This window comes from Bufo bufo, chromosome 6, assembly GCF_905171765.1.
Source record: "Bufo bufo chromosome 6, aBufBuf1.1, whole genome shotgun sequence".
NCBI lineage: Eukaryota > Metazoa > Chordata > Amphibia > Anura > Bufonidae > Bufo > Bufo bufo.
In genome coordinates this window covers 165178997-165188953 of record NC_053394.1, presented here as the reverse complement: position 1 = coordinate 165188953, position 9957 = coordinate 165178997, and positions in this window count along the sequence as shown.

The window sequence follows — 9957 nt, the reverse complement described above, 5'->3', positions numbered from 1 at the left end:
TACCCCTCACGGAATCCAAATGCGTAAAATTTTTTAGACATTTATATTCCAGACTTCTTCTCATGCTTTAGGGCCCCTAGAATGCCAGGGCAGTATAAATACCCCACATGTGACCCCATTTCGGAAATAAGACACCCCCAGGTATTCCGTGAGGGGCATATTGAGTCCATGAAAGATTGAAATTTTTGTCCCAAGTTAGCGGAACGGGAGACTTTGTGAGAAAAAAATTAAAAATATCAATTTCCGCTAACTTGTGCCAAAAAAAAAAAATTCTATGAACTTGCCATGCCCCTCATTGAATACCTTGGGGTGTCTTCTTTCCAAAATGGGGTCACATGTGGGGTATTTATACTGCCCTGGCATTCTAGGGGCCCCAAAGCGTGAGAAGAAGTCTGGTATCCAAATGTCTAAAAATGCCCTCCTAAAAGGAATTTGGGCACCTTTGCGCATCTAGGCTGCAAAAAAGTGTCACACATCTGGTATCGCCGTACTCAGGAGAAGTTGGGGAATGTGTTTTGGGGTGTCATTTTACATTAACCCATGCTGGGTGAGAGAAATATCTTGGTCAAATGCCAACTTTGTATAAAAAAATGGGAAAAGTTGTCTTTTGTCAAGATATTTCTCTCACCCAGCAAGGGTATATGTAAAATGACACCCCAAAACACATTCCCCAACTTCTCCTGAATACGGCGATACCACATGTGTGACACTTTTTTGCAGCCTAGGTGGGCAAAGGGGCCCATATTCCAAAGAGCACCTTTAGGATTTCACAGGTCATTTACCTACTTACCACACATTAGGGCCCCTGGAAAATGCCAGGGCAGTATAACTACCCCACAAGTGACCCCATTTTGGAAAGAAGACACCCCAAGGTATTCCGTGAGGGGCATGGCGAGTTCCTAGAATTTTTTATTTTTTGTCACAAGTTAGTGGAAAATGCTGCTTTTTTTTTTTTTTTTTTTTTTTTTTTATTTTTTTTTTTCATACAAAGTCTCATATTCCACTAACTTGTGACAAAAAATAAAAACTTCCATAAACTCACTATGCCCATCAGCGAATACCTTGGGGTCTCTTCTTTCCAAAATGGGGTCACTTGTGGGGTAGTTATACTGCCCTGGCATTCTAGGGGCCCAAATGTGTGGTAAGGAGTTTGAAATCAAATTCTGTAAAAAATGACCTGTGAAATCCGAAAGGTGCTCTTTGGAATATGGGCCCCTTTGCCCACCTAGGCTGCAAAAAAGTGTCACACATCTGGTATCTCCGTACTCAGGAGAAGTTGGGGAATGTCTTTTGGGGTGTCATTTTACATATACCCATGCTGGGTGAGAGAAATATCTTGGCAAAAGACAACTTTTCCCATTTTTTTATACAAAGTTGGCATTTGACCAAGATATTTATCTCACCCACCATGGGTATATGTAAAAAGACACCCCAAAACACATTCCTCAACTTCTACTGAGTACGGAGATACCAGATGTGTGACACTTTTTTGCAGCCTAGGTGGGCAAAGGGGCCCATATTCCAAAGAGCACCTTTCGGATTTCACAGGTCATTTTTTAGAGAATTTGATTTCAAACTCCTTACCACACATTTGGGCCCCTAGAATGCCAGGGCAGTATAACTACCCCACAAGTGACCCCATTTTGGAAAGAAGAGACCCCAAGGTATTCGCTGATGGGCATAGTGAGTTCATGGAAGTTTTTATTTTTTGTCACAAGTTAGTGGAATATGAGACTTTGTATGAAAAAAATAAAAATAAAAAAAATCATCATTTTCCACTAACTTGTGACAAAAAATAGAAAATTCTAGGAACTTGCCATGCCCCTCACGGAATACCTTGGGGTGTCTTCTTTCCAAAATGGAGTCACTTGTGGGGTAGTTATACTGCCCTGGCATTCTAGGGGCCCAAATGTGTGGTAAGGAGTTTGAAATCAAATTCTGTAAAAAATGACCTGTGAAATCCGAAAGGTGCTCTTTGGAATATGGGCCCCTTTGCCCACCTAGGCTGCAAAAAAGTGTCACACATCTGGTATCTCCGTACTCAGGAGAAGTTGGGGAATGTGTTTTGGGGTGTCATTTTACATATACCCATGCTGGGTGAGAGAAATATCTTGGCAAAAGACAACTTTTCCCATTTTTTTATACAAAGTTGGCATTTGACCAAGATATTTCTCTCACCCAGCATGGGTATATATAAAATGACACCCCAAAACACATTCCCCACCTTCTCCTGAGTACGGAGATACCAGATGTGTGACACTTTTTTGCAGCCTAGGTGGGCAAAGGGGCCCATATTCCAAAGAGCACCTTTCGGATTTCACAGGTCATTTTTTACAGAATTTGATTTCAAACTCCTTACCACACATTTGGGCCCCTAGAATGCCAGGGCAGTATAACCACCCCACAAGTGACCCCATTTTGGAAAGAAGAGACCCCAAGGTATTTCGTGATGGGCATAGTGAGTTCATAGAAGTTTTTATTTTTTGTCACAAGTTAGTGGAATATGAGACTTTGTAAGAAAAGAAAAAAAAAAGAAAAAATCATCATTTTCCACTAACTTGTGACAAAAAATAAAAAGTTCTATGAACTCACTATGCCCATCAGCGAATACCTTAGGGTGTGTACTTTCCGAAATGGGGTCATTTGTGGGGTGTTTGTACTGTCAGGCCATTGTAGAACCTCAGGAAACATGACAGGTGCTCAGAAAGTCAGATCTGCTTCAAAAAGCGGAAATTCACATTTTTGTACCATAGTTTGTAAACGCTATAACTTTTACCCAAACCATTTTTTTTTTTTACCCAAACATTTTTTTTTTATCAAAGACATGTAGAACAATAAATTTAGAGCAAAATTTATATATGGATCTCGTTTTTTTTGCAAAATTTTACAACTGAAAGTGAAAAATGTCATTTTTTTGCAAAAAAATTGTTAAATTTCGATTAATAACAAAAAAAGTAAAAATGTCAGCAGCAATGAAATACCACCAAATGAAAGCTCTATTAGTGAGAAGAAAAGGAGGTAAAATTCATTTGGGTGGTAAGTTGCATGACCGAGCAATAAACGGTGAAAGTAGTGTAGGTCAGAAGTGTAAAAAGTGGCCTGGTCTTTCAGGGTGTTTAAGCACTGGGGGCTGAGGTGGTTAATTAAAGCCATACTAAGGCTAGGGCTACACGGCGACATGTCGTACAACTACATGGCAACGTGTCACACAACATTTTTTGTAATGATAGTCAATGGTGTTGCACTGCAACAATCGCACAAAAATGCAACTTGGATGGATTATTTTTGAGACTGTCACAATCGCAGCATGTTGCACTGCGACACCATTGGCTATCATTATAAAAAATGTTGCGCGACTGTTGTGACAAGAAGTTGCACTAAAAATGTCATTATGTACCCCTAGTGTAACAGCAGAGAATTGGAAGTGGCTCTGAACTAAAGATGTGGTTAATTGACAACCTCTATGAAGAAGCCTTTTGGACAAAATGGTGAATATTTCTTCTAAAAGTACGGCCACACGTGGTGTATACTCTGCAGATCTTCACATGGAAAAATCTAAGGGGGTCATTTATGACCAGATATACGCCACTTTTGTGGTATATATCTGGCGCAAATTCTGTTGCACGCCATGGTGGGACAGAATCTGCGACTTCTACCACGCTCATGCCAGGTGTAAAAAAAAAAAGTAGGCGAGACGGCAGGCCCGTCTCATTCATAATTTTCTATGCCTGGTTTAGGTATACAAAATGGTCTACTGTAAATGTAAGACAGCAAGGAAGCTGTCTTACATTTAGAATCAGCGCTGGATGCGCGCGAAGTTATGTAGAGGCCAGCGCCTTTACATAACTTCGTCAGATCTGCCGCCAGCTATAAGGCTTATTAAGACTGGCGTCTAAAACGCTGGTCTTAAAAAAATGTGCCCTCCTAGTGTCTACAGTAGCAGCAAAGTGGATGAGCTTTTTAGACCAGTGTTCCATAACGCCAGTCCTCAGGGCCCACCTACCTGTCATGTTTTCAGGATTTCCGTAGTATTGAGCAGGTGATATAATTAGTGTCAGTGCATCAGGACTTACCACGGGTGTTCATTCTGTGGGATATTCTCAAATCGTGAGTGGTAGGTGGGCCCTGAGGACTGGAGTTCGGGAACACTGTTCTAGACGCTGTGGAATTTTTCTGCAGAAACCTCTGTAAAAAAAAAAACTTGATATCCACAGCATGTCAATTGTGGTTGTGGATTTTTCCGTGGTTTTCACCCTTTGTAATGCAGAGGGTAAAATTCAGTGTTCTCCAACCCCTAGATCTTCACAGATCTACACCTCCTAGTAAGCTGGGATTTATAGTTTTTGCATCGGGTTGGAGACCACTGGTTTAATGTTTCCTAATATGCTCATAGATCTGCCAGCGAGTCAGCTTTCACTCTAGAATTTGCAGACATTGCTCTTGGGCAACCTGCACATGTTGCAGAATACAAGGAGGTAAACTGTAGCATAAGGCCTCTTTCACACTACAGTATGTCGATTTCAGTGTTTTGCGTTCCGTTTTTCACGGATCCGTTTTTTTGTTTCCTTTCCGTTACATTTTTCCGTATGGCATATACAGTATACAGTAATTACATAGAAAAAATTGGGCTGGGCATAACATTTTCAATAGATGGTTCAGAAAAAACGGAACGGATACGGAAGACATACGGATGCATTTCCGTATGTGTTCCGTTTTTTTTTGCGGACCCATTGACTTGAATGGAGACACGGAACGTGATTTGCGGCCAAATATAGGACATGTTCTATCTTTGAACGGAAAAATGGAAATACGAAAACGGAATGCACACATTCCGTTTTTTTTTGCGGAACCATTGAAATGAATGGTTCCGTATACGGAACGCAAAAAATGGCCCGCAAAACGGAAAAAAAAACGGTAGTGTGTGTAGAATGTGCTCTGTTTTACGGGTGCCTTAAATTACTGAAGAACAACTGTATCTTAAGTCAGTATTGGATTTATTTACAAATAGGGATATACCTACATTCTAAATATAATTAAGGGAATGGGGGAGGGGGTTGGAGGGGGTCAGCATCCTTGAGCTAGCTACACCATTCTCTCTCTCTCAGTCACACATGCCATGGGCTTTTCTCTGTACTCAGAACACTCCTCTCCAGCAGGTCTCAGCGAATCACATTCTTCATTGTAGAGTTCAGGAAGACTTGTCTTGTCCCAGAGGTCACCATTGTTCCTATTTGTAAGCTAGGTTATTGCAGGTAATTACACAGGAAGAAAGTTATATCATATACCCCTGCCATATCCCAGCATGTATGTCCTTGCTGACACAGGTGTGGGCAGTAAATACCAGCAGGGGGTCGGGCTTTCCCCAGGATGCGACAGTCCTGGCAGATCTTCCTTTCATCAGTGTCCTGCCCCAAGAACCCTTTGATGGTCCTCATTTGCATATCAAGCAGACCAGGGCGGATTCAGTTCCAGATATCAAGGAACATCTTTGCATCAACGCTGTATCATAGATGTCAATTTTATCGGTTCCAACATTCCCTGGTCTTGTGCCTATTGGCACACACAATCAAAAAATAAACCACAGAAACTTGATATCTGCATTACTCCAGTCCTGCGAACTTTCCGGCATTGCGGCCTTTCTTCGGAAACAGTTTCTTCGTCAACATGGGCAGGCATAGACAGAACAGGAACCCATTCATTTAACAGTCACACACTATTCATTATGGATATTAATAAATAAATAACAAGTCACCAATATCCCTCATGATAATCACAGGAAAATCTACATATCCTACATTGATATCACATACAGTATATAACATTACACCATGCTAATTGACTCGATCCGTTAATCAGATTGTCATTTAACTACCAACTAGTCTTGCTTGTCAGCTGCCTTATATAACTGGAATATGGGCAAGCCCACTTTAGCAATATGTGACAGTCTGTGCATTGCAAAGGTCCAATCCAGCTGAATTCTACTTCTCACAAGATCTCATACAATAACAATTAAAAATCAAAAGATACATGATAGATGTATATATGTCTAATACAGGTGATTCTAATGTACGTTGTGCTCTATGTTGGTTATTACGCATAAAGTGAAACCTTGGACTTTTACCCATAATGCCGTACTCTGCATGATTTTAAACTAGACATGTGAAAATTCAGGGCTCATTCATGATAATCGAGTACACCATTTGAGTAAATTAATCACCAACCACATGCTACAAATGTCTGTCATACACATTAACAATTTCCAGAAGGCTGGAATAATTTTTCTTGTTGGTCATTCTGCCTTCTTACCCCTGTATAATAGGTGCTGCAAGAGACCTATTATCTGGCTATTCAAGAAGATTGAATAGACATGGCCATATCAGACTACGGACAATCAGTTTTTAGAACTTCAGTATGGCTTATATATTGATAGGAACTTCTGCTTCCTTCATTTTCCACTCACTGATTTAATGGTGCAAGTAAGAGGAAACAAGAAAACAAAAAGATCTCAGCAATATGTTGAATTTATGCAAAACAACCACATGTGTTCTTCTATTGTCCATGGCAGGCCTTCCCCCATGCAGACTTCTAGCTGATGTCTGTGCGCATTAAAATGGGGCACTGTCATCTTGATTAAAATAATGCCACACCTCGCAAAAAATACCAGTCACTCTTTTTTTGTTAAGCAGTGTCTAAGATCTATCAATAACTATGTACAAGATGAACGCTACGAATGTAGTCCAATTGCCACCACAATATTGGGCTGCTGCTATTCCTCCAGGGTCCCAAATTTGGATATGTAATTTCGCCTCATTATGGATCCTGGAAATAAAAATCAAGAGCAGTATCATTATTCTTAGCAGTCAATACCTTTCTACACCTACATGTAACCTCATTAATATGCCTAGGGGCGGTAATCTAACTCCATCCTAGCTGGGGGGCATTTGTAAACCACACAAAAACAAAATAAAAACAAACAAAAAAAACATGGCTTCTTAGTGTAACTATAATTCTTTCAAACACATTCCCCCATTTGGTACCATACTACACTGGTACCATACTAACTAGAACATGACCAATCTGGTGAACAACTTTGAAGTTTAGTGCCTACCCAAGAAGTAGGTCTGTATATAAAAAAAAAAAATACAACAACTTGTTAATTTAAAAATATTAACAAGGAAAACAAATGCAAAGGTAGAAAAGAAAAAAAAAAAATCACATAAAAACAAGAAAAAAAATATTCTGCTGGCCTTTAACACATCACTCACAGACAGACACATACTAACACCATCTCCCAACTCAACTTTTGTTCTGGTGTGTGAAAAAAGACATCTTCCTGTGAGGTCCATTGAAAGAGCAAATGCTATTTACACCTAAAACACAAAAAGTCATGGGGGGGTGGGGAGACAAAAAATACATTCACATCACAAAGGTACAGTATACATGACTGTTTTAACCAACAAATGCCTGACTGTTATTTAATTGTTTGCAAACAATTACTAATTATTGAGCTCATGATACCACGTGGTGACTATGAAGACCTTTTTAAATTGATCTAATTCTAGACTAAATGTAGCCAGTACCACTCCACCTAAACCCTGTGAACAAAACAAAAAAACATTAGTGTTTAGCCAGCTTGACTAAGCTGCCTTTAGTGGCTCCTGAAAAAGAAACACAAAGACAATTATTACACACAATTATTATTACAGTCAAATCCTTATTCTCTAAGCCTTGTCCTGTTATCTGTATGGCTAGAATATAAGTCCCATATTCTTCCTAAACTAAGCAGGCATTGCTCACAAAGTTTGCCATATTTTTATGAAAAATGGTAATGCTATTTGGGACCAACTGCATACCAGCCAAAATGGAAGATTAGCCCAGGGTGCAAACATTGGTATGCTCGTCCCCCATGGCTGTTGGCTATTCGGATGGTGGGGGCCATTGTTATCTGTAATCTCCTCCTTTTGCCCCTCAGCATTTCCTGACTCCCCAAGGCTGTTATCCATTACATCAGGCTCCTGTGGTATGCTTTCCTTGCCCTGGGTGGATATACTTTTATCATCCGGTATCAGGCTGAAAATATCGGGGGTTCTACAAAATCTCTGAATGTGCCCTGGTCTGTGACATTTGTAACACCTGATTAATTTCTTCCTTCTTGTACCTCTGTTCACTACTGATATATCTGCATCTGATCTATAACCATCACTGGATTCTTCACACCAGTCTCTAAGTATATTGATAAAGCTCTGGTATGAATTGGCATTTCTGAGGGCAATCCTATTAGGATAGTTCACATAACATATATTGGCCATTGAGTATATGAAGCCTGAATCATCAGCAGACATATCAGGACAGTTATACACACTTCTGTACAGTGAAAGATATTGGTTACAGAACAATATAGGGTCATCTCCTCTTCTAAATCTCATTCTTTGTAACGCATTTATCCCTCTATCATCACGACTCTTTAACACACGCTGCAGTTCTTTCATCCTTCCCTCTGCATCTAAGTTATCATTCTCATATGCAGATACCTGGGCTGCTAGAGGTGCTGGTACCCAAGCCCTTAGAAGAGAGCATGCATCTTTATCAGTCAAAGTGTATTTCTGTACAATAGCCTCAAATTTATTAGACAGGCACACGGGTGACTCCAGTGTATTAAACTCACCCAGAATCTGGCACAATGTAAGTTTTTCATTAATTGTGAGTACACTAGTGCCCTCCCCTAAATATCCAGGAGCATTTGCTAATGCCACCTCATTGGATGTATTCACATCAGTGACAATACAGATATTGGCTGATGGACACTTTTTCTTCCGTTCATTGAGGGATAATATCCATTGCTCCTTTCTAAGTAGCTGGGAGTTTGCATCTTCCAATTTCCTCTCCAAAGACATTACCAATTCCTCCATATGAGATAATTTTAGTTGCAATGAACCAACAAGCCTACTCTTCATATCAAAGTTTGCATTGCATTGTTCCAATTGTTCTTGCAACTCACAATTTCTTTCGGATAAATTGCACACAGTAGCCCTCAAGTCATCCATTTCAACACTGGAGGCAGTTGCAATGCTACTAAGATTATCTCCAATTTTCTCTATCTGCTCTCCAAGATGACTCCTTTCTGCTCTCCATTGCTCCCCCATTTGCTCAGAAATTTCTGTGATTCTGAGCAATACCGCAATTTCGTTAGCCAATTTCTGTTTGTTACCTTTCTTTGTAAGTGGTCTACTCTGCAGCTTGTCATTATGTTGCTGACACTGAGACAACAACGCATTAACTTGACTCTTAAGAGGTTCATCTGCACATGAATGATATTTGGCAGAGGCATATTTCTTAACATAACTATAGGCCAGTTCCATTTCACCAATGTACACTCAACCCAAGATACAACTATTAAAATAAAAGCTATTGTACTGCCAATACACACTCACAAGTGAAGACAAAGAACCAAACTTTTCAGTGTTCCCACAATGTCTTTACATACATGCACACACTTAGTCTGAACTCAAGTCAAGATTCCAAACAAGCACAAATTGTTCCTCTACAGGGAATCCACACTTTCCTCTGCTTTAACGTTCATTAACATACAGCATTCAATACTTTATCCACTATTACAACTCCACATACACTCAAGGACAACAAACAATTAGAACTTTTGCATATCCAATGAATAACTCACCACACTTTCAATCCTTCTACGAAGTCCAAGATCCAGCTGACTTCACCACGGAATCTGTGCAAAAGGTCTGGTCTGTTCTTTCAGCAATTCCGTCTTATAGGTTCTATGTGGATTTAGGAATTTCCACACTCTTTCTGGGGTGCCAAATGTAGAATGTGCTCTGTTTTACGGGTGCCTTAAATTACTGAAGAACAACTGTATCTTAAGTCAGTATTGGATTTATTTACAAATAGGGATATACCTACATTCTAAATATAATTAAGGGAATGGGGGAGGGG